Genomic DNA, 25025 nt, shown 5'->3' with positions numbered 1-25025 from the left:
TGAAATTTAAGAAGTGACGAATGAAAGCACCAAAATCACACCTCCTGGATCATCAGTCTTGCATTTGACACCTACTTTCCAATAGAGAGGTCATTCAACAGATATTTATTGAGTGCCAGACATGTACCAGGAGCTGGATTACAAAGATGAGAAAAGGACAGTCTCTGCCTCATAGGAGGTCCCAGTCCTGGACAGGAGACAGGCAAAAGGACAGGATAGATCCATATCCTGGAAATAATAGTAATCACAGCTAACATTTATGAAATGCTTACTGAGGACATGGCTGTGGGCTAATAATGTACTTGGGCTGAGATAGCATGGGAAGGGGCAGGAGTAATTAAGAAGATAGAACATCTGTTACATAGGAAAACAACTGTCCACTGTCCACAAAAGAAGAATGAACGAACGAACAAAAGAAAGAAAGAAAGAAAGAAAAGAAAAAGAAAAAAGAAGGAAGGAAAGGAAAAGAAAGGAAAGGAAAGGAAAGGAAAGGAAAGGAAAGGAAAGGAAAGGAAAGGAAAGGAAAGGAAAGGAAAGGAAAGGAAAGGAAAATAGAAAGCGGGACCCCTGGGTGGCTCAGTGGTTGAGCATCTGCCTTCATCTCACGTCATGATCCCGGGGCCCTGGAATCGAGTCCCACATTGGGCTCCCCCCAGGGAGCCTGACTCTCCCTCTGCCTATGTCTCTGCCTCTCTCTCTGTGTCTCTCATATATATATATATATGACAGATGAAATGTAATGTGATATAGAACAGAGACAAATATCAGACTAATTGAAAGCCACCTTATTTCCATTGCCTCCCCAAACCTAAAACAACAGGTAGGCATCCCTGGGTGGCCCAGCGGTTTGGCGCCTGCCTTTGGCCCAGGGCGCGATCCTGGAGACCCGGGATCGAATCCCACGTCGGGCTCCCGGTGCATGGAGCCTGCTTCTCCCTCTGCCTGTGTCTCTGCCTCTCTCTCTCTCTCTGTGACTATCATAAATAAAAATAAAATAAAATAAAATAAAACAACAGGTATTTCTGAGCCTCACTCAGCTTCACCCCCACCCAGGCAATCAAAGAAGTGAAGGTCTGGGATGGACACAAAATGTGGCTAGTTAAACCAAACAGCTGAGAATTTAATGACCTTTTTATCTCCACTGCAAAATGTTCCAAATCAAACTGGCTCTGGCATCACAGGGGATGTTGAAACAGTCTTATCAAAAGATGTGGCTTTCAGATCTACAGAACTGGCTTTTAAATCCTGCTAAGCCCCCTGAGAGGCTGGCTGCAGGATCCTGGAAAAATTTTCCAATTGAATCTCAGGGTCTCCCTCTGTGGAACTGAACTGAGAACACCCAGCTTCCAGGGCCGCGGTGGAGATTAAATGAGAGGTTAATTACGGACTGCACCCAGCACATGACACTCAAGATCGGTAGCTGTTATTATTGTCATCACTCAGTCACTCGCTAGTCTTCAGATGACAGCCCAAAACCTTGACACCTAAGGCTCAGATTCAGATTCCTGAATTCACTTCATGTGTATGTGCGTGCGTGCGCCCTGGGCATGAAGCACAAGAGAAGGAAAACAATGAATCAGTCTATACCAGAGCTTCTCAACCTTGGCACGACTGGCATTTTGGACTGGATAATTCTTTCTTGTGAAGACTGTCCTGAGCACCATAGAGTAGTTAGCAGTAGCCAGCCCTACCCTCCACCCACTGGATGCCAGTACCACCACCTCCCCACCACAGTCTTGACAGCCAACCATGTTTGCAGACATTGCCAAATGTCCCCCAGGGGGAGGTGGGGGCAACATTACCTCCAGTTGAGAACCATAGCTCTATACATTGGCCTTTTACTCCTTTTGTTGCCAACCACATAAATCATGGTGATGGAAATGGTACTCAGCCTGCCTAGGTCAATGTCGCATTAAAGGTTTCCAACATCTGTAGAAGCAAAACAATGACTTGCTTTGAAGGACAGACCTTGCCCTCATATGTGATCTGCAGGCTTTCCCTCACACTCTTAGCAGCTCAATGCTTTTGGTTTCTTGAGACCAAAATACTCCTGGAATAGCCTCACTCTCTAGGCTTTTTGACCCAGCCATCAGTCCTGCCCCTGTTTCTGCATTTGTGCTCAGTGACATTGTGACATTCTCATCCCGCTCACCTCTCTGGGTGCCTTTTAGCATTTTTCCCAAGCAGACATACTCGTGACTCTCCCTTCTTCCTCAGATGTCTCTGCTCCCCACCCCCACCCCAGCTGAAAGAGCCTCCCACATCCTTCCTGCCTGGTCACCCCATCTCTTCCTTATAGATCCTTTTCCAAGCCCTACTCCACAGGGACATCTTTCCTAACTCTCTGTCTAGCAATCTCTCTTCCCCCAGCCACTTTCCCATGACCACATCCACTCAACCCTCCATGAAACAGATTCTGCAAAGGGCATCGTTTGATAATATGCCTATTAGAGTAACAGGCAATTTCATTAAACACAAGGAAACAGTTGCTGCTTTCTGCCCCTTTGTGGAGCTGCATTTGCATAATGGTGGTGTTATAGTTGTCTCTGATATTTATCTTGGTCAAACATTGGCTTGTTCTAGGTCTATCGATATTTCAGAAATTAATGCCTATCCATTAGATGATTGGCTATTTATAAAATCCATTTACTATGAGACATGAACCACACAGTCAAACCCATGCCCTCGGGCAGTTTGCTGTCAACCTGTTCTTTGCCAATTTTGCTCTCTGCTTTGGTCCAAATTGATTTTGTTTTCCAAACTCCTCCCTTCTCTTCTGGCATTTAGTTCTCCAGTTTATAACAGTTTCTTATAGACCTCAATTCTTGCTATGAAGTTATAAGTCATTTTTAATGAGGGAAAAAGACTTAAAGGAATAGGAAGTAACTAAAGGGATGGAAGTGGGTGGGGGAAATGAAGGCTTTGGGGGAATAAGCTGTATCTCATGTTCATGACTCACTTATATTAAAACATATTAACATTTTTAGGTTTATTAATGCATTTCATTGAGGCAACAACATCTTCAAAGACTACTTAACATACTTTCAGGAAGAAGTTTGGACACATCCTGTGCTTAATGAATACAGTCACAAAAAAAAAAAAAAAAAAGGAAAAAAATAAACCTTACTCAATATAATTAGCCTGGCCTTTTCTTCTGTGCTAAAATATAGAACATGCCACTAAGCTTTTTTTTTTTTTTTAATTCCCTCATGAGCAAATTTTGGTACCTGGTTTTCATTAAGGTAGTATGTGATGATGCATCTATGAATCATCCAGCTTGTTCACCCATTTTCCTGATGACAAGATTGAGCAGTCCATGGGTCCTTTTTATTGAGTCCTTAGTCTTAGCACTCCTAAAGCCACATTCTTATTCTGTGTGTCCTCCATCATCGATCCCATTCATTAGTGGACATTCGTACAGTTTTTCACTGAAGGTTGTACACTGTACCCCTACACGTGCTTATTTTTGTCAACATCTTTTTTATTCGCACAGATAAAAATTTAAGACTCACATGGTTGTCCTTGTCTTGAGAAAGTTTAGTTCTGCACATGGCAGTTCATCTTCCTGTCATACAGCTTTATAGAATTCTGGAGTATAAACCAACCTGAAAACCACCTTTTAGGAACTATTAACAGGGCAAAAATTTGAGTTGAGGACTACCTCAATCTTACTTTATGTCTACTAATGTCTATTTGAATTGGGTTTAAATCCTGGTTCCACCATTTTTTAGCTATGTGATTTGGAGTAAGTTATTTAATGCCTTTATGTCTTGTTTTTTTCTTCTATGACATATATTTCATAGGGTTATGATTATTTGATGAGTTAATACTTGTAAAAAAGCACTTAAAACAATGTCTAGCACATAGTAGGGACTCAGAAAATATTAGTGTGGCTATTATCTGGGATTGTGATCACAGAAGAGCATCTCTTAGAGTAGTGTCAAGGTAAAGATATAATGGGGGCTCTTGGGTGGCTCAGCTGGTTGAGCTCAGGCCTTTAAGCTCAGGCCCTGATCTTAGGGTCCTGGGATCGACCCCGACATTGGGCTCCTTGCTCAGCAGAGAGTCTACTTCTCCTTCTCCCTCTGCTCACCTCCCCCTCACTCATTCTCTCTCCCTCAAATAAATTTTTTAAATATTTTTTTTAAAAGGTAAAGATATGAGTCAGGTTGCTGACTGTCATTATCCCCCAAACTTAGAAAGTACCAATTATGAATGGTTCCATGAAGCCATAATCATCACATTTTAAAGTGAATTAAAGTAACCCAATTAAAATATGGGTGAAGAACTTAAATAGACATTTCTCCAAGGAGGATATACAAATGGCCAATATGCACATGAAAAGATGTTCAAAATAATTAGTCATTAGGGAAATGCAAATCACCACCACAATGAGATATCACTTCACACTCACTAGATTGTGAAGGAATCTTTAAAAAGAAAAAAAAGTAGGAAAGAAAATAACAAGTATTAGTGAAGATGTGGAGAAACTGAGTCATGGCGATACATAAATGTTACAGTCTCTATGGAAAACACATTAGCCGTTCCTCAAAAAGTTAAACATAGGGACACCTGGGTGATGCAGTCGGTTAAGCCTCCACTCTTTGTTTTGGCTCAGGTCATGATCTCAGGGCCATGAGATCAAGCCCTGTGTAGTACTCTGAGCTCAGCCAAAAGTCTGCTTAAGACTCTCTCTCCCTCTCCCTCTGCCCTTTCCCACCTCTCTCTTTCCTTCTTTCTGTCCCTTGCTAGCTCTAAAATAAATAAATCTTTAAAAAAATTAAACATATACTTACCATATGACCTAATAATTCCATTCCTAGGAATATACCCAAAGGAATAGAAAATAGATATTCAAACAAACACATGTAAATCCAGGCTCAAAGCAGTGCTATTCACAATAGCCAGAAGATAGAACAACCCAAATGTCTATCAACAGATGAATGGATAAACAAAATATGATATAACCACACAGTGGAATATTATTCAGCTGTAAAAAGGAATGAACTACCAATACATACCACAACCTGGACGAACCTTGAAAACCTTCTGCTAAATGAGAGAAGCCAGACACAAAAAATCACATACTCTATGATTCCACTTATACGAAATAACTAGAGTAGGTAAATCCACAGAGACAGAACACAGATTGGTGGTTGACAGAGGGCTGAGGGGCCGGGAGAATTAGAAGCAACTGCTTATTAAGTACCAGATCTCCTTCTGGGATTACGAAAATGTCTTGGAACCAGGTAAAGCTACTGGTTACACAATATTGTAAATGTACCAAATACCCCTGTTTGTCTAGCTTTTATGATTCCACTACCGCCTCAAACACCCTGGTGGTAACTAAATGTCCTTTTTTTCATTATCCGTCCAGCTCCACAAAACTGAATTGCACCAAGTCTAGCTTTGATGGCTGAATTGTTTGTATTAAAATGGTTAATTTTATGTTATGTCAATTTCACCTCGATTAAAAAACAACAACACAGTGAATTAGTCACTGGCCAGTGAGGATGATTTGGGGGCGGGGGTTAATATTTAATTGAAATGGCAGGTAGATTTTCTTTTTTACCCTCTTTCTGTAAACCTAGGAAAATTTTGCAGAAATGCTTTCTTTGAAAAGCAAAAATCCAAAGCAAAACTGGTAGTAAACTCTGGACTTTATATTGCCTTTCAGAGTAAAACTGCATTTTTCCTGACACAGTAGAGCAATAATGTGACTATGCAGCCCCTCTTGCTTGGTGGAGCGGTTATGGCATTGATGGGCTGAGGTGATGATGTGCCGGACCAGGTGGCTGGGCGTGCCCTCCTCCTTGGTCCTGCATAGGTCATGGAGCTTGCTTGGTGGAAGAGGAAACCCTAACTGGACAGTTAGGTTACTGACTTTTCTCTTTTCTTCTTCTTTTTATTTTAATGAAAGAGAAGCTATTGGCTCTCTTGTTAGAATCTTACAACATACTATTAAGGCACACATTATAATAGCACCTCGAGGGCTTCAATACGGAAGGGGAACTAGTGGGGGATTTTGAAGCACCAAGGCTGGGCAGTAATAAAGCAGATGGCATTCATGAAAGTGGGACTTTCCATTCCTTCTCTATGCATCTCATCAAGCCTGGGGGGAAAGCCTGCACTATGGGAATAGAACCAGTTTTGGAACAATTGTTTAGCTAATCCAAATGCCCCTTTTGACTGCCAACATAGAACTTTTAAAAGCTCGGTTAGATCTGTGGTTTTAACCATATAAAGCCTTCTACTGTCCGCAGGCCACATAATATTTTCTGCTATGTCCCATCTCCGATTCATGTGTCACTTCGGGTTAGCTGTCCTTGCCCACATTGTTACTCCATGTGGCTTCCAATTTCCTATCTCCTATCTTTGGTTGCTGTCCAGCTTTTATTAGTCTACTAAAGCCCAAATACTCCAGCGGTGACTAAATGTTCTTTGCTTCATTCTTTGTCCGGCTCAATGAAACCACATCGCATGGAGTCTGGCTTTGGTGCCAGTTGACTGGCTTCTTTCCAGGTGTTAATTATTGAAGAACTTGTCTTACTATTTGATATTAATTACTCTGTGTGGGCTTCAGAGGAAAAGATAGTCCAGAAATGGAATGTGACATTAGAAACGGTTCCAAACCCTGAATATCCTGCCCACCAGACCAGCGTGTCCTGAGCTTTTTAACCCTGGGAGGAATGAGGCAATACTCCTGGGTGCCTTTAAGGGACTTCAAACATTGGTACACCTAAAGAAAAATGAGAAGAGCAGAAAGAGGGAGATCAAGGGGGTGAAGGACACGGGAAGGTAAGGTCAATAAAAGGACAACGGGCTCTTAGAGCATTACCTCTTAACCGTCCTAAGTATTAATGGTTACTTTTCATGTTCCTTCACTGCCAGGAAGCATAATGGTTAAGACCGTGGGTTCAGGGATGCCTGGGTGGCTCAGTGGTTGAGTATCTGCCTTTGGGACAGGTCATGATCCTGGGGTCCTGGGATCAAGTCCTGCCTCAGGCTCCTCTTAGGGAGCCTGCTTCTCCTTCTGCCTATATCTCTGCCTCTCTCTGTGTGTCTCTTGTGAATAAAAAATTAAATCTTTAAAAAAAAGTAAAAATAAAAGAAATAAAGACCATGGACTTGGGAATCGCAACCGTGTGGGTTTTAATTGGGGCCCTACCAGTTAGTTGTATACAGGTAGCCATGCTAACCTGCCAGGTCCCTAGTTTCTTTATTTGTAAAATGAGGATCAAATCGGCCAGAAAATGTCTTTATTATGAAGAATATTCCCAGTTAATGTATGCAAGGTTCTCACCACAGCAACAAGTGTTACCTGTTCCCATAATCATTGCAGTTAGCTGCTGTTTCTAGAGCACCTTATCTCTTCTCCTTTTGGATAACTTTATAGAAAAGGAACCTTGCTGAGGTACTTGAGACGACTTTCTTATTCAATTTTGAGCTATTAATATGGAGCTAACCAAGGACGCTCAAAACAAATGTCTATATTTTGTTTGTTTGTTTTTTATTTGTTTTGCACTAGACCCAAGCTGAGTTCTGAGATGCTCGGCTGGAAAAGAGAAAAAGGATGGGACTGACCCTTGGAAAGTCACTGTGAAGCCAAGAGACCACACAGGACATTGGGCAGCAGGCAGATGCCAGGGAAGTTTACAGAGTACGGCGGTAGAAGAAGGGCAAAACAGGACAGAGAGGTGGGAGACAGGGTGGAGCCTAAAAGATGACCAGGACAGTGGCCCCCAAGCTGGAACACTAATGGAAAAACTCTGATTCTCACCTATGTGTTTTTTCCCTGTGTGCCCCCTTTACTACTTTGGTCACCAAATGTGTAAAGTTTGCCCCACAACAAGCAAGTCTCTTGGACGCCAGCTAGGTGTCCTTTGATGTAACTCAATTCTGACATTCTACCCAGAGATAGACTCAGATTCCACAGGGTAAGGGCTTGATCCAGGAAGACTGCCCCCCATACACACACACACACACACACACACACACACACCACTCAGATGCCAGGCACAAGCTGAAGTTGTCACCTGTGCTTCTGACCAACCAACCATAGATTGAAAGCTCCTATAACCTCCTCCTTGGGATCAGTTAATTTGCTAGAGCAGCTCTCAGAACTCAGGATAAGAGTTTACTTACCTTTACCAGTTCATTCTAAAAGGATATGATAATGGATGCAGATGAACATCCAGATGGAAGAGATGCGTAAGATGAGGTATGTGGCAAGGGGCACAGAGCTTCCCTGTCCTGTCCAGGTGTGCATCTGTCCCACAACCTCCATGATAACCAACAAAGAGGCTCTCCAAACTCTACCTTTTGCTGATTTTGTGGGGGCTTCATCATGTAGATGTGATCAATCATTAACTCTATTTTCAGGCCTTCTCCCTTCTCAAGAGAAGCAGAGTGGGCCTGAGCATTCCACATTTCTAATGATGACTCAGGCTTTCCTGTGACTAGCCCTCAGCCAGGAGCCATCCTGGAGCCATCCAAGGGCCCACCCAGAGTCACACATTATGTGATGTTCCTGTCACCCAGGAAATTACAAGAGTTTCAAGAGTCCTGTGCCGGGAACCAGAGGCAGAGCCCAATATATATTTTCCATGGTCTCACAAACACACCCGAATGCACAAAAACTTTCCCAGAAGTGTGCAGCTCACAGATAGCTTTAGGAAAATCGTATTCCTAAACATCAACATCCATGTACAGTAGCCTCCCCCATATCCACAGAGGATCCATTTCAAGACCCCCCAGTTGGGTGTCTGAAACAATGGTTAGTACCAAACCATAGATAAACCGTTTTTTTCCTATACATACATACTTATGATAAAGTTTAACTTATAACTAATGCATAGTAAGAAATTAACAAGAATGATAATAAAATAGGACAGTGGAACAATATACTATGATGGAAGTTTGGTGAAGGTGGTCTCTCTCTTTCTTGAAATATCTTCCTGTACTGCACTCCCCCTACGTCCTGCAATGATGTGTGATGATGAAATGCCCGTGCGAGGAGATGAAGGGAGAATGACACAGGCATGAGGGAGCGTTAGGCTACTATGGACCTTCTGACCACACAGCAGAGGGAGGATCATCTGCTTCTGGACCACCGTTGACCGCAGGTAACTTAAGTTACAGAAAGCAAAACCTTGGATCAGGGGGACCTGTGTGTTTACTTGTTGATGTGTCTTTGCTTAGGGGCACCCGCAGGTTGGGAGATCCTGATTTTCCATGTCCGTTCCTAACTGTCCCTCTTGCATTTTACAGAAGAAAGATATCCTCCGTCTCTAATCTTAACCACACTGCGTTGTCCAGGGGCTCACAAAACTCCGGGCTGCCTGGCAAAGAGGCGGTTTGACAGCTCGTGCTGCTTTGGTGTTGGTGTCAGTGCAGAGAAAGCCAGGGGTTCGAAGGGTCGGGTCACACAGTATGTTTGCAACTCAGGTATTTTTCCAAGCACTTGCTTTCAAAGAAATTGAAGGATGACCTTTTTGAGCTGTAAACTGCTCATGAAAAACCATTTTTGATGACCGCATTCTCTAATGGAGTTCAAAGAGTTGAAGGACTTTGCTGTAACCAAATATCTTCCACTTCATATACTTATTTATGTGAACAATTTTCTCAGGGCTCATATAAAAAAAAGGAATAAAATTTATACTAGCCCTATCTCATTATAGGAATAAGTATATTTACTTACTCAGGGCTATATGAATGTATGTTTTTTTAATCTCAGCTACTCATTAAGAGATACCTTTCAGGACTGTTCCTGCACCTCTGACCCCTTGCCCTGGGATACCCTAAGGGCCTTCTGCTACTGAGATCCCTTCTGGCAGGTTCTGTGGATATAAGAGAAGCACTTACTGTACTGTCCCCTTTCCTGGGAATGCATACACTGGCTCCTAAGCTGGCTTGATTTACAGGCAACCCTCTGTGGTTCTCCTCTGCTATTTCATATAGCCCAGCTGAATTAATGAAAGGAAAAGGCCATTTTTTCCCTGGAAAATGTGGTATTAGTGGATTACTGAACCCTCAGAACTTGGTTAATTACAAACACAAAAGTTCAATTTTTTTTTACACAATTGTTGCCTTTATTTTTATTTTCTTTAAAGATTTTATTTATTTATTCATGAGAGACACAGAGACACAGGCAGAGGGAGAAGCAGGCTCCCCGCGGGGAGCCTGATGCAGGACTAGATCCCCGGACCCTGGGATCATGACCTGAGCCAAAAGCAGATGCTCAACCGCCTCACCCAGGCATCCCCAATCGTTGCCTTTAAAGATACTCTGTCGGGATCCCTGGGTGGCGCAGCGGTTTGGCGCCTGCCTTTGGCCCAGGGCGCGATCCTGGAGACCCGGGATCGAATCCCACATCGGGCTCCCGGTGCATGGAGCCTGCTTCTCCCTCTGCCTGTGTCTCTGCCTCTCTCTCTCTCACTGTGTGCCTATCATAAAATAAAAATAATAAAAAAAAAAAAAAAAAAAAAAAAAATTTAAAGATACTCTGTCAATACCCTGTCCTACAACTTTTGGGTCACTTCGGGCTTTTAAAAAGTCAGATCTAGTGGAGTCTAAAATGAAGTCTCACATACATGTTAGTGATGGACCTGTATTATTCTTTTGAAAGTTCCTCTCTCTCACTAAATAGTTCATTAAGACAAGCACCTTTCACTGGTCATTCCACTCTCAGATGAGGCCACAAGTGCTTAATGCAGTGGTTTTCAAAACATTTGTCGATGCTCCCACACCCACAAAATGTTGCAAACTTTGGAACTCTCGTGCTTAAAAAAACCTGACATCTAAAATGTTTTATCATTGATATAATTTGAGGCAAATGATGCAATTTCCATTGTAGTATAAATATTGGTACTTAAAAATAATGTTATTATATTACTCTTTTAAATATATTCACCGAACTACAAATACCATAATTATGTTACAACCACCATCACCCATTTGCAATACATGGAAAAACTCTTCTCTAGTGGTGGGACAGTTTGCAGTGTCCTTTTGCCTCCTTGAACTTGTATTTCCACTGCATTTCTCCAGTAGAATTTTATCCTATTATCTTGTTACGCTTGAAGTTTTATTAACCACTCTATCATAATTTCCTAAGGTAAAAATATGCATATAAGTTGAAATGTTTAGATTTCCTCTGTCTTTAAGACTGAAAAGGTTAAAAATTTATCCCAGAGTGAGTTATCAAATATTAGGATCCACATGATTGAAACAGGATACACATATTAAAATTTTTAATAAATATTAGACATAAAGCATGCAATTTTACTGGAAATATATATATATACGCACACACATTTTAAGAACTTATTAATTTATTTATGAGAGACACAGAGACATAGGCAGAAGGAAAAGCAGGCTCCCTGCGGTGAACCTGATGTAGGACTCGATCCCAGGACCCCAGGATCATGGCCTGAGCCAAAGGCAGATACTAAACCACTAAGCCACCCAGGTGCCCTCGGAATTATATTTCAGAGAGCTTCCAACGTCTTCCCCAGCACCATCCTAACCCTGGTGCCTGTGGGCAGCAAAGTAAATGCCAGGAGAGGAGTTTCTTTCTCTTTGGGGAATGGAACTGAGTGGTGGCCGGTGTGGAACCAACTTGGGCCAGAACGGCTGTGCCTCAGTCCTGTCCGAGAGGCCCCCTTCTTCCGTGGATCACTTAACCTCTTTGAGTCTCCAATTCCTGTCTTTGTACCCTGGAGATATTAGAACACACACCCTGTTTCCGGTGCAGAGCTATAGAAAGTTTCATCTCAAAAAAAAAAAAAAAAAAAAGAAAGTTTCATCTCAGGGAATGTATAAATGCTTTGCATGCAGCAAAAACAAAATACAAGTGTTACTCTTATTCATAAGGGAGGGAATGCTCTTTCTGAAATGTTGACCCGGAAGCTCAGAATTTAAATAGTGGTTTGATAATTACAATGCCAGTTTCATCTGACCTGTCTGGTATCACTTTAGGCTTGTTGGCATCTGAGATATTAAAATAAATGTATTTTTCTGAAGAAAAATAAGGGTCCTTGAGGGATCCTTGAATTAAAAACTTAAAATACAATGAAAAGGATTCTTATAAGCCTAAATGATGCAATGTTCATCTCAGGAGAAGTTAGTTCTCAGCCCCCAGGCTGGGGCCTGCGGTCCAGAAGGAAGGCAAATCACCACCAGACAACCAGGGATGGATTTGTGAGTCACAGAATCACACCCCACGTGCATACAGCCAGACAGCTTCTGGTTTTGAGGACTTTTCATCCTAGCTTCTTGGAAAAAAGAGAGAGAGATCTACAGAGTAAACAGACACAAGGAAATAAGCAAGTAAGGGAAGAAGGGGAAAAAAAAGGTACAAAAATGCAGCGTGTTTGAAGTCTCCCCATCTTGATCCCATCAGTTCAATCCCCAGGAGCACACACAAAGTGAGGGGGCGTGTTTGTCTTCCGGCCCGGGCGGGTCTGCAGGGAGGTGGAGGTGGAGGTGAGGTGGGGCTTGCCCTCCGATGACAGATCCTAGACTCAGCTCCACTTTGAAGTTGACCTGAACGATCCTTTCATCAAGTTCTCAGTATCGCTGTGGCTATAATTTCAACTTGAAACAGGAACAAAGTGTTTTTACTATTGAGTAAATCCTCTGTTGGAAGAGCAGAGTCTCCCTGTGCAGATGGTGTCTCTCTGCTTCTCTTCTGGGTGGTGCATGTAGCCTCCACTTTTCACACACAAAGTTTGGGAACCCGGCACTCTGTCGAGCAAGTCAACAAACCGTCCACCAGGACTGGCCATGGCGTCTACACAGCGATAGTACCTCTCCTAACATTCTCCTTCATCCCCTCCTTTCTTCCTTGCTTCTTTTCTTGCTTCCTTATAAAAATAATTCTTCAGTCTTTTGTTTTCATATTTATCATCGAAGTCGTTTAGGGTTTTGTAAAACATAGAGATTCTTGGTGTCCTATCCCAGATGACACAATCAGAATCTCTGGAGAGAGAATAATAAACCAGCACATCTCTGTTTGGGCAGATTGTGTCATGGCTGCTGACTGGTTGCCCTGGGGTCAGGGGTCCACGCAGGGACACGGAGCTGTGGCCAGGGTGGGTGGGCTTCGGGAGGCACATGGGGTCACTTCAGAGTTGTGACGGTGGCAAACTCCATAGTGCATGTTTGTTACAGTGCTCCCTCCAGTCCATGCTCTTCTCGCCACCAGGGAATTTTAAAAATATATCCTAATCAGGTCATGCTCACTCCAGCCTCAAATCCTTTAGCTGATCTCCTAACTTTTTAGATAAGGATCAAAATCCTTAATGTGGCTTACATGAAGAGAGAGAGATAGGAAAAGGATTTTTTTTTTTTAAGATTTACTTATTTTAGAGAAAGAGGTGGGGGTAGAGGGGCACAGGGAGAGGGAGAATCTCAAGATTTCCTGCTGAGCATGGAGCCCAATGTGGGGCTCGATCCCAGGACCCCAACCTGAGCCAAAATCAAGGGCTGGATGCTTAACCGACTGAGCCCCCCAGGTGCCCCTTGGAACAGATTTTTTTTTTTTTTAATGGGAAAAACTAATAGCAGAACTGAGTACCTGGGGACCTGGGTTCTGGTTTGGATCCTGCATAATTTATCAGTCCTGTGATTTCTGACCTCAGTTACCTCACTGTAAAATTATATGGTTGGATGAGATGATCTCTAACTCTCTCAGCTTTAAGATATTTCTTGGATCTGCGCCACTATTTGAAGGACAGGAAGTAATTCCAGAGTAGGGGATAGGATTTGGTTGGAACAACCTGGCTCATGAGTATGTTCACCTTATATTAATTGATGAGAAGTGAAAGTGAAACAATCAGTGGTAATAAAGGACCCTCTGTGCAAGATCTTGACCAAATCTTGATGTCATAGACTACAAACAAAACAAACATGCTCCTTCTGGCTTATAATGACACAATCAAATGGTTCTAATGAAAATTAGGATTCTGAGACTGTCCTTTTCAAGAAATAATTCTAAAACCTGCTTATGAGCATGTCCAGGTCTTAGTTCAGTGAGCACATGGCAAGCGCTGAAATAATTCAGTCCCAAACAAACTGTGAGAATTGGTATAAATGGAAATGATGTGAAACTAACTACCAAGAGAAAATGAAAAGTTTCTATGGATGACTGGTCACATTGCAGCTCTTAATAGTCATCTGCAGGGTAGATGAAATAGTGTGTCAACAATTCATTGGTTGGATGATTATAATGACTCTTGTAAATTGATGAAGAGACTTGAATTGCAATTTTTAAAGCAAGTTCAGAAATACTTCATTCACTTCCAGTAGGCAATGTGTTTGTCCCTGAGGTCAAAGATGGCATCCATCACTTTGACATACTTGGGTCTTTAACCAATTCAAACTAATCCACAGCAGTAGACGGAGGCCAGTTGTTGGATGGAAGATTGCTCAAAGACTCTTTCATCTGCTACCCCACTTGTATCGGCCATCTACCTTCCAGTTTCCTCAATGTGCTAAAATGCCCTTCTCTTCTGCGTGCCAGACTTTCTCTCTCATCATTCAATCATTTTGCCTTCACCAAGAATGCTGTCCTTTATTAGACGGGTAGGGGCTGAAAACTTCTGATTCCTAGTGTTTAATTAACCATTCCATCTTCCCTGCTGCCATATCATCCTATAAATACCACTATGATAAGACACAGAGTATGAGTTTTGTCTGTCTGCCCCCCTAGATTGGATATTTCTTTAGAGCAGACATCATCACTCACATGTTTATATCCCCCACATCTCCCACAATACCCAACATGTTACTTGTAAATACTTGGAGAAGAAGAACTATAGTGATGACTTGGCAGGGCAAGTGTTAGTTACCATCTCATAAGGATTTTTATTCTAATTTAATTTATAACAGTTAAAATACTACATATCGACAATGAAAATATAGCAGAATGTAATACAGCTTGAATATTAGTGATTGAAACAGAAAAATGTTATGTAAGACATACTTTGAATGTGCTTAAGGAAGAGAAAACAAACTGGTTTAAATAGAGAGGGTGAGGAAGGGTCTTCTGAAAAGAGATCTTGAGAGATTCTAGGAGTTGTTCCCACCTCTATCCAAATCAGGTTACATTTCAAAGCATATGGCCTTCTTTTTCCTAGATTTGCCCATCTTATGTGTTCCCATTATATGTAGGATAATTTACAGGCTGACAAGGTAGGTTGGAGGAGGCATAGAAGATTGCCTTGAGGTATTTGAGCAAGTTGGAAGGAGGGAGGAGGGAAGTTGTTATGGGTTGAAATGTGCCCCCCCAAATTCATCAGTTGAGGTCCTAAGAATGCCTTTATCTGGAAATAATGCCATCGATGTAATTAATTAAGATGAGGTCTTTAGGGGTATCTGGGGGGGGGGGGGCTCAGTCGGTTAAGCATTATCTCTTCAGCTCAGGTCATGACCCGAGGTCCTGGAAGGAGCCTCGAGTCAAGCTCTCTGTTCAGTGGAGAGTCTACTCTCAACATGCTGTCTCTCTCCCTTTGCCCCTCCCTACTCTTACTCTCTCTCTCTCTCTCTGTCTCTCAAATAAATAAATAAAATCTTAAAAAAAAAGAAAAAGAAAAAAAAAAGATGAGGCCTTTAGCGTGGCCTCTGATCCAACATGACTGTGTCTCATCTTTAAAAAGGGAAATTTGAACACGCATACAAGAAGAACACCATGTGGACATGAAGATGGCCATCTGCAAGCCAAGTGGAGAGTCCTGGGACAAATCCTTCCCTCACTGACTTCAGAAGGAACACTTGCTGACAACTTGACTTCAGACTTTTGGCCTCCAGAACTGTGAGACAACAAATTTCTGTCGTTGAAGCCAGTTTGTGGTGCTTCGTTACAGCAATCCTAGCAAATTAAACTAGGAATGAAAGAGAATGTGTGTATACATGTTAAAGAATAATCTCCTAAAATGGAATGAACTGGATTGTGAACTGTGAAACGTGAAATAGGTATGGGGAAGGATGGCTGGTCAAAGACGTCCTGAGGAAGGAGAGGACATTGAGCAGTTCCTGGTGCCAGCCAGCAGATGGTGTTGTTGATTGGAACAGCTCTCAGGTAGGGGAGACAACCGGTGGGTCTTTCCAATGTGTCAGGGGCTTGCAAGTGGAGTAGCCAGCAGTGGTAATTGCTGGACATGCAGACAACTGCTAAGCTGTATTCAGCATCCTCTGTGATTCCTGGAAGACTGCAAACAGGGACCTGTGGGAAATATTCCTGGTGGTTATAACCAGAGGGGTGAGCAGTATGGTATGTGAGCATGGAATTAAAACTTTTGCTACATTGGACTACAGTGCAGACTTTTAGAGGATTTGTCACTGTGGCTGTGCCATTCTCTTTGCATAGCATCTTACGCAAAGTTAGAAAATAGCCATTCTTTGTGATAATAATTTTTTCCTTTTAAGCCTACTAAAAAGAGGCATCGTTTTTTCCTTAAACATTAAATTTTAATTTTTTAAAGATTTATTTATTTATTCATGAGAGACACAGAGAGAAAGAGGCAGAGAGATAGGCAGGAGAAGCAGGCTCCTCTCAGGGAGCCCGATGTAGGACTCCATCCCAGATCCCAGGATCACGCCCTGAGCCGAAGGCAGACGCTCAACTGCTGAGCTACCTGGGCATCCCAAACATTACATTTTTAAGCCAATAGTATGTGCAAAGACTATATTTACATCTACTTAAGTCTTTGAGACATGCTTTTATTTACTTCTTTGAATATTATTAACTGCCATTTTAACATAGAAACTTCAATATCTACATTAAAAAAGAATCCAACAGTGACCAAGAAATAGTGTTTATAAAATACTTTTGCACAGAGCCCTGTGGTGTCATCATCATAGACCTTATAGCCTATTATACAGATGAGAAAACTGAGATTCCTAGAGTGTAAGCACAAATAGAAAGTAGCAGAAGAAAACCCCAAATGTAGTCTGTCCAACCCCTGGTTCAACATGCTGTCTCATTGATTAAATGTTTGAGGATTTAAGGAATTGTTAAAATTGCAAATCGAAACCACAATGAGATATCCCTGCGCCTGTCAGAATGGCTATTATCAAAAAGACAAAAAATAGTAAGTGGTAATGAGGATGCAGAGAAAAGAATCCTGTGTGCTGTGGATGCGAATGTAAATTGGTTCAGCCACTATGGAAAACAGTATGGAAGCTCCTCAAGAATTTAAAAGTAGAACTACTGTATAAGCCAGCAATTAATTCTACTTTGCAATATTTATCTGAAGGAAATGGAAACACTGAATAGAAAATATATCTGCACCCCCACATTCACTGCAGCATTACAACAGCCAAGACATAGAAACAAGCTGAGTGTCCATCAGTGGATGGATGGATGAAGATATTGTGACACGTATGCATATGTACACACACATATCTACGATGGGATATTATTCGCCCATAAAAAAAGAGGAAACCCTGCCATTTGTAACATGGAAGGACATTGGGAGTCTTATACTAAATGAAATAAGACACAAAAAGGCAAATACTGTATGATGTCACATATGTGTGAAATCTAAAAACAAATATAAAAACTGAATTCAAAGTAACAAAGAGCAGATTGGTGGTTACTAGAGGTAGAGGGCAGAGGGAAGGCAAAATGGGTGAAGGGGGTCAAAGGTACAAACTTCCAGTTAGGAAGTTAATAAGTCATGGGGCTATCACGTAAAGCATGGTGACTACAATTAATTATATTGTGTTGTATATTTGAAAGGCACTACGAGAGTAGATCTCAAAAGCCCTCACCACAAGAAAAGATTTTGTGACAATGAAGAAAAACTTTGAGAAACTGTTAATAGAAAATTATACCACAGGGTTTAATGTCCTCCAGTTTTGTTTTAATGATCGAACTACGTGCTTTTTGTCAAGATATTTATCATAAAGAGCCTGTGAAATTTTAAATAGAAATCCAATTGTTGCTTATATAATTAGCTCTGAGTAGAAAAAAAAAAGGAGACTGTTGAGAGTGCACAGAACAGGTTTGAATCTCTCTAGTTTGGGCAAGTTACTTAAAGTCATCAAACTACCATTTCCCTAACTGTCAAAAAGAAACTGTAATACTTGGCCTCAGAAGCTTTCAAAAAATAAGACACATTAAGTATTTAATGTAGTTCCTGGAACCAAATAGTTCTTCATAAATGGTAGCTCCATAATTCATTACAAATAAGAGAGTCACTGGAGGTCTAGCATGCGAAGAACATGTTTTCTCTCAAGCAAATGATGAGGATCAAGGTCAAAGTCCTAATATGCAGCCATGGACTGACTTCACACCCACACAGGGCTGCTGGGCAGTCAGGGAGCATGCTCACTTCCCACTTCTTAGAACTAAATGGAGTAAGAACATTCCTCTGCCTCGAAGGGGCACATTTCTGTCCAGCTTGTCATGTGGCAGGCACTTCTTGGGGCTTTGTGCCCTGCACTAAGTGGGAGTTTTGAATGTAGGAAGCAAGAACAGTTTGCTATAAAGATCCCTGCTGTTAAAAAAAAAAAAAAAAAAAAAAAAAAAAAAAAAAAAAAAATTCCCTGCTGTGGATCGGAGGAGGTTATTTTACCGTAAAAGGAGCAAATTACATGACTTCTTTAATGTCATCCAGATGATTTTCTCCTTCTCATTTTTGAAGCTTTGCTTACAATTCCACAGCATTTCTTAGCAGCACGGGCTTAACTTGGCACTATCCATGGCTTCACCCGTCGTAAACAATGCTTGCGGGGCATGAGCTTTCTGGCTGTGCATTTTAATTTCAGAATTCCATTTTATATGAACCCCTTACATATGGATGAATGCTATGTGGTTTACAAAGTGTTTAATGGTCTTTAGTTCACAGAATTTTCGAGCAGATGTATTGACTAGAGGTTGGCCAGACGTATTCTGTAAAGGCCCAGGTAGTAAATATTTTTGGTTTTACAGGCTGTGCAGTTCCTATATGTTGTAACTACTCAGCTCTGCCCTCATAGCAGGAAAGCAGCCCTAGACAATATGCAAACAGATGGGCATGGCTGTGTGCCAATAAAACTTTATTTATGGACACTGAAATTTGAAATTTGTTTCCTTTTCACGTGATGCAAAATAATTTTAGGATTTTTTTTCCTTAGCTCACAGACGATACAAAAAAAGTCACAATTTGTCTATCTTTGCATTAGAAGATTATAGTCAGAATCAGTGTGAGACCTGCTAGAAGCCTTACAGAGCTTCTCAAGGCCCCTCCTTTCTAGCTGAGATTCTGGAGCACAGAGAAATTAAATACTTTCCCCAAAGTCATACAGCTGGTGAGTTATAGAGACAAAACTATTATCCCCATATCCTGATTAAAAAAAAAAAAAAATCAGGTTTTTCAAAAACCACAGCATTCTCCAATAATTGCCATGACTTACACACTTCCATGCAAGCCTCTATGATGAACTTGTAATTAAGCTGTGGGCATAAATGTCTGTCTCCACATTAGCTCTTCTGACCTCAATGGGAGAGACTTGGACTCTGTATGATGACTTCTTCAGCTGTTGCTTGTGGCCTGCTATTCAGGTCAAAGACAACAAGTGAGACCTCTCTCTCATGACTCAAACTGCCACTTAAGTTAAATAGTAGACTTTTTGAGCTAAAAGGGTCCCTCAAGATTTTCTTGGCTCACATCGTAACATTATATGGGGGAAATTAAGATCTAGAGAACCTAAATGTACTACCCAAGACCACTCACTTCCAGAAGCTAGGTCTTTGGACTCCTAGGACAGATCTGTTTCGATGGCACCCTAGTGCCTGACATAATAGTTTATGTAAAAACATGCTATCATTCATAATTAAAGCATGACTTTTGTGTTAAAGTCCAGAGACCAAATATAATAATTACCACTGATTGCCAACTCATTATTCTATATTAGGCACTATACCAGGCACACATGTACATTGCAGAATGTAATCCTTTCCTAATTTACCTCCACTTTTTGGATCAGGAAGCTGAGGCTTGAAGAGTTTCCAATAATTTACTCATGTTCCATAGCTAACACGTGATAGAGCCACAGCTCAAATCTACTTTTCTCCTTTCCGATCCACTATCTGCAGTGGAATCGCGTCCAAGATTCAGATTTTCGTGAAAACCCTTTCATGAAAGGGAAGATCACCACTCTTGAGGCTGAACTCTCCGATACAATAGAGAATGTAAAGGCCAAGATTCAGGATAAGGGAGGGATTCCTCCTTTAATCAGCAGACTCATCTTTGCTGGAAGATGGGCGTCCTTTGTCTACTACAACATTCAAAAGTAATCTACTCTTGTGTTGAGACTTCGTGGTGGTGCTAAGAAGAGGAAGAAGTCTTACCCCACTCCCAAGAAGAATAAATGTAAGAGAATGAAGGTTAAACTGGCCATCATGAAATACTATAAGGTGGATGCAAATGGCAAAACCAGTCGCCTTCGTCGGGAGTGCCCTTCAGATGAACGTGGTGCTGGAGTTTGTGGCTAGCCACTTCGACAGACATTGTTGTCTGACCTATTGCTTCAACAAACCAGAAGACAAGTAATTGTATATGGGTTACTAATACAAGACATGAACTGACAACAACAACAACAAAATCTACTTTTCTCTTTAAATTAAAGTCTGAGCTCTTCATTCTCCATGACACCTCTGTTGGGTGATTTTGTTTTAAGCCACAGAAATCCAAACCAAAAAAGGCATAAATTAGAGAAGGACTTGGCACAGGGCACTGCAAAAGGGAAGTGTGACTTCAGGGGCCAACCAGTCCAAGTGCCGTGACTCCTGGCTCTGCCTTCCCCGACTTGCTGGCTAAGATCTCCAGCCGGCTTCACGGCTTCACGTAGGCCACTTTGCATTCTCATTCCCAACCAGCAGGGTAAAGGTGAAACCTGGATCATGTATGGAAAGAACGTCTGGATGCTGGAACTCTGATTGGACCAATCCCTGGACTAGGCCACAGGCCGAAGGCGGAATTAACCCTCAGAGCCCATCCCTAGAGCTAGGGTGGGGTTAATCCACCCCAAAAGATCTGCTATCACACAATGGAGGGAAGGGCTACTGCCTCCATACATGAAAATCTGGGAGGTTTAGAAAAAGAAGGGAAGAATGAATGTTTTGGGGGCAGCCAATGAATTTCTTTACCACCTCCATATCCACTCCACATTTATTTAATGGATACCATCAAAGATGCAAAACTGGCATCATCAACCTTGGCAGTGGTGTACTTGACCACTTGGTAGAAGCTGGTAAGGGGGGAATTGCTCAAGGTACATTGTGTACACCAATCTTAAACACGTTTCTTTGGATACTTGCCTGCATTTTTGGCATTGCTAAAATGAATATGTATCAGCCTATGAAGGCAGAACCTTCCCAAAAGTATTCCGTCTTTTCCTGGTGGCTAAATCTGTACTTTCCTGGGAAAAGAATAAAGGGACTAATAGTGACCCAACCCTAGTCTTGTATGACTAGGATTTTTACAACAACTCTTCGTCTTTATAACTAAGAATTCATTAGAGTCCTATCTCCCACTTATCCGGCCAGCTCCACCGTCTGTGTCCCCATCAACCTCCCAACCTCATCACAGCACACTGCGATAACTTTGAATGCCTAGCATCTCTGTTAGAAGTCAGTCTCCTTAGGAAAGGGCCATTTCTTACCCATTTTTGGTCCTCAGCCTGCAGGAGCATCCTGGTGCACAGGAAGTGAATGACCATAGCCAAATGAGCAGTGCTGGTTCAGAGGAGAGAGCTGGGCTTGCGCCTGTGGAATACTGGTGAGGTCCTTTAGCCCCTTGGAACCTCTTCTTCCACTAAATGAGAAAATTAACAGCATCTGCCTTATGGGATCAACTGAGAAGTATGCTATAATATGTAAATGATGAAAGTCTATCTCTTTCAATTTCTCATTAATTCTAAGAGGCTCATTTTCTCATATTGTAATGTCTCTAAAACTGAGATCCGTTCTTGCAATGGACTGAACATTCATCTCCCCCTCAAATCCATGTGTTGAAATCTAATGCCCAAGGTGATGGTAGGAGGATGTGGGGCCTTTGGTAGGTGGTTAGGTCATGAGGGTGGAGCCTTCATGAATGAGATCAGTGTTTTTATAAAATAGACCCCACAAAGCTCCCACCCCCTTCTGGATGTGAGGTTACAGGTAGAAGGCACTGTCTGTGAACCAGAAAGCAGGCCTTCACCATACATCAAATCTGCAGGCCCATTGATCTTGGGCCCCCCCAGCCTCCCTAACCGTGAGAAATAAATTTCTGTTGTTTATAAGCCACGCAGTTTATGGTTTTTTGTTATAGCAACCCAAGCAGACTAAGACAATCCTGCAATCCGTGCATAAATATGCACCATAACTTATTCGATGGTATTTTTTTTCTTATGTCTCATATACCAGATTTTAGTGTTGTGTAAGATAATGATGACTTCTACAATCAAAGGTGTCTAGTGTTCAACAAAATATGATGCTATTGAGATGCCTGGGTGACTCAGTGGTTGAGCATCTGCCTGTGGCTCAGGTCGTGATCCTGGGGTCCTGGGATCGAGCACCACATTGAGATTCCCACAGGGAGCCTGCTTCTCCCTCTGCCTATGTCTCTGCCTCTCTCTGTGTGTCTCTCTCATAAAGAAATAAAAAATTTTTTTAAATGATACTATTGATAGCCTTGCAGTAGTGCCTCTGACATATTCCCCCAAGCTGGCCTCAGAATCAACTGTTCAGTTTGTCAACCTCCAGAAGGTCCCTCCACATCCCTCACAGCCTTCTGGAAGCTTTTAATAACTCCCGATCCATCCTACATTTTAAATGTATCCAAACGCTCTGGGAAATGATTTGTATTTTCATTTCCCCATATACTAGTTACAGTACTTAGTATAAGCACTTAATCTTGTCTTGACTTTCCATTACCATCTCGCCACCAGCAGCAAACTTGAAGTAATGGGAAGAACTCTGTAATGTTTTGGAAAGAATAATTTTAGTTCTAGTCCCCTTTTGTCACTAATTAGCTACATGTCTAATCTCTGTCATTGGCGACATGGGGGTGCCAATATTTTCCTCACAGTCATGCAAGGTTGAATGAGATCATATATGTGGATGTCCTTTAAAATTACTGCATGCTGGAATCTGAGGAACAGAACGGCCTCTGTTCCCCCTCTGTAATTTCACTAATCTTGGACAGCTTCCAAAGACAACACTTCAGAAGAAAGGGTGACTTTTAAGGTGCATTTGATGGTTTCCTATATGCACCCACATGATCACTGAGATGATTCCTGCTCTCCAAACATCGACAAGACACGGAAAACAAAGTGACAGATTGTTACATTTGACTGGGCCCGGTTTCCAGTAAGAATGTACACTCCATTGCTTTAAATGTCAGGGTCCCCCCTTCACCCCCCAACTTTGCCCCATCCTGCAGGAACTGTTTCCTTTGCTTGGGCCTGTTAGGAGAGCCTTAGCAAGACAGTACAAGCTTTAACTTGAGACTACTGAATTTTGTTTTTCCAATGTTACTTATCAGAGACCAGCTCCCTTTTATGTTGGGTGTTAAAGTAGCAATCATTTATTTGTGGTTTTCTCCATCACCTTTTTCACATTGTACTTGTCTCTACTTTGGACACTTTTAAAACCGAGTTTATCTTTTACTTGGTTTTCGGCTTAAATTATGGAGTGGGAGTGGAGGGGGCATTAGAATAATGCTGGTAGAGATGGTGCCCACTTTGTACTCAAATTACACACATCACCCTGTTTCTGTAGATATCCCACAGCGATCTGAAAAGGTGTAGCATCCTGTGTTGGAGGTGAAGACACTGAGGGGATGTGTCAGAAATCATAGAATCAAAATGGACCTAAATCACCCCAGCACAGACCCCCCCCAACACTCTTTTTTTTTTTTTTTTTGGTTGTCTAAGTAATAAAGAAAAGGGCATGGTGCGGGGAGGTATTTGAGTAGACATTTGACATTATATGTTTAATCCTTTGAAACCGGAGATCATCTTCTTCCACTCCCTGTATCACCTCATTTCATGTTTTATTCCTGAAAATGAACTTAGTGGATCATTTTCCTTTACATTTTTCTGGAACAATTCCAGATTTTTATGGCATTACAGAATCTGTCTCCAGCTAAAGGCATTCCATCAAGGAGACAGCCTTGGGGAAGAAGCGAGGGATAAATTACATGAATGAGTTAGTACAAAGCTGCTAATAAAAGCTACAACACAGGTAAAAAGCAGAGGGTGTAATTTGCAGACAAAGTTATTTAGTACCGTCTACCAAGAACTTAAAATAGAAAACACTTTAAAAGTTTGTATTATTTATTTAAGTTGCTCAACCAAGAGAGGCTTAACTAAAAACGAAAACGGTTTTCAGCCCTGAGATTTATGTCTATCAATAATCACCAACAAAGAATTGCTTTTTGACTTCAGAGCGTGTTTTCCCTGAAAGTTTGAAAGACACAGTTCTTGTATGAAATCGGTTTGACTTCATGACTTTTTATTTTTTATTGTCTTACTGTGATAGTAAAGGACTTTTTAGATTTTTTTTGTTGTTGCCTGTCTCTCAAAACAGTAAAGTCCTCTATAAGAAGTCTCTGTATGAGAAAGGAAAAGAAAAAAATAAACAAATAAACTTAATCTCCGAAATGCATTAGAAATCTTAGGTTCACAAGGTACAGAAAACTTCATATTCCTGGTTTCTCGCCAAAAACCATAATAGCTTAAATGATTTAAGAGCATAAAATAAAAGGAAACTTTCAGGGTGGTTTTTGGTTAACAAAAAGAGTGAGGTGCAGAAAATGCAATACATTTGGAGAGAAAGAGGGAAGGAAATGGATGAGGAGTTAGTGGAGCCCTTTATGGGGGGGGGGGGGGGTATTGCTAGAGTATCATTAAGCAGGGCTCCTCTGCGGAAATCTGCTCTCACAGAAAGCAGAGCACAGTTCATTTTTAAAACTCCTTTCCCTAACCATTCATCAACCGGCTCTCCCGTGAAGCAAAGTGGCATTTTCTTGGGCCAGGGAAATCTCCTCGTA

The 25025-nt window shown here is 41.6% G+C and overlaps 1 pseudogene; it reads left to right on the top strand.

Moving 5' to 3' along the window:
- The first annotated feature begins 8186 nt into the window (after positions 1-8186).
- LOC100688522 lies at positions 8187-20540 on the top strand (annotated as a pseudogene).
- Positions 20541-25025: the final 4485 nt, after the last annotated feature.

This window comes from Canis lupus, chromosome 29, assembly GCF_011100685.1.
Source record: "Canis lupus familiaris isolate Mischka breed German Shepherd chromosome 29, alternate assembly UU_Cfam_GSD_1.0, whole genome shotgun sequence".
NCBI lineage: Eukaryota > Metazoa > Chordata > Mammalia > Carnivora > Canidae > Canis > Canis lupus.
This window is presented reverse-complemented; position numbering and strand designations above follow the sequence as displayed.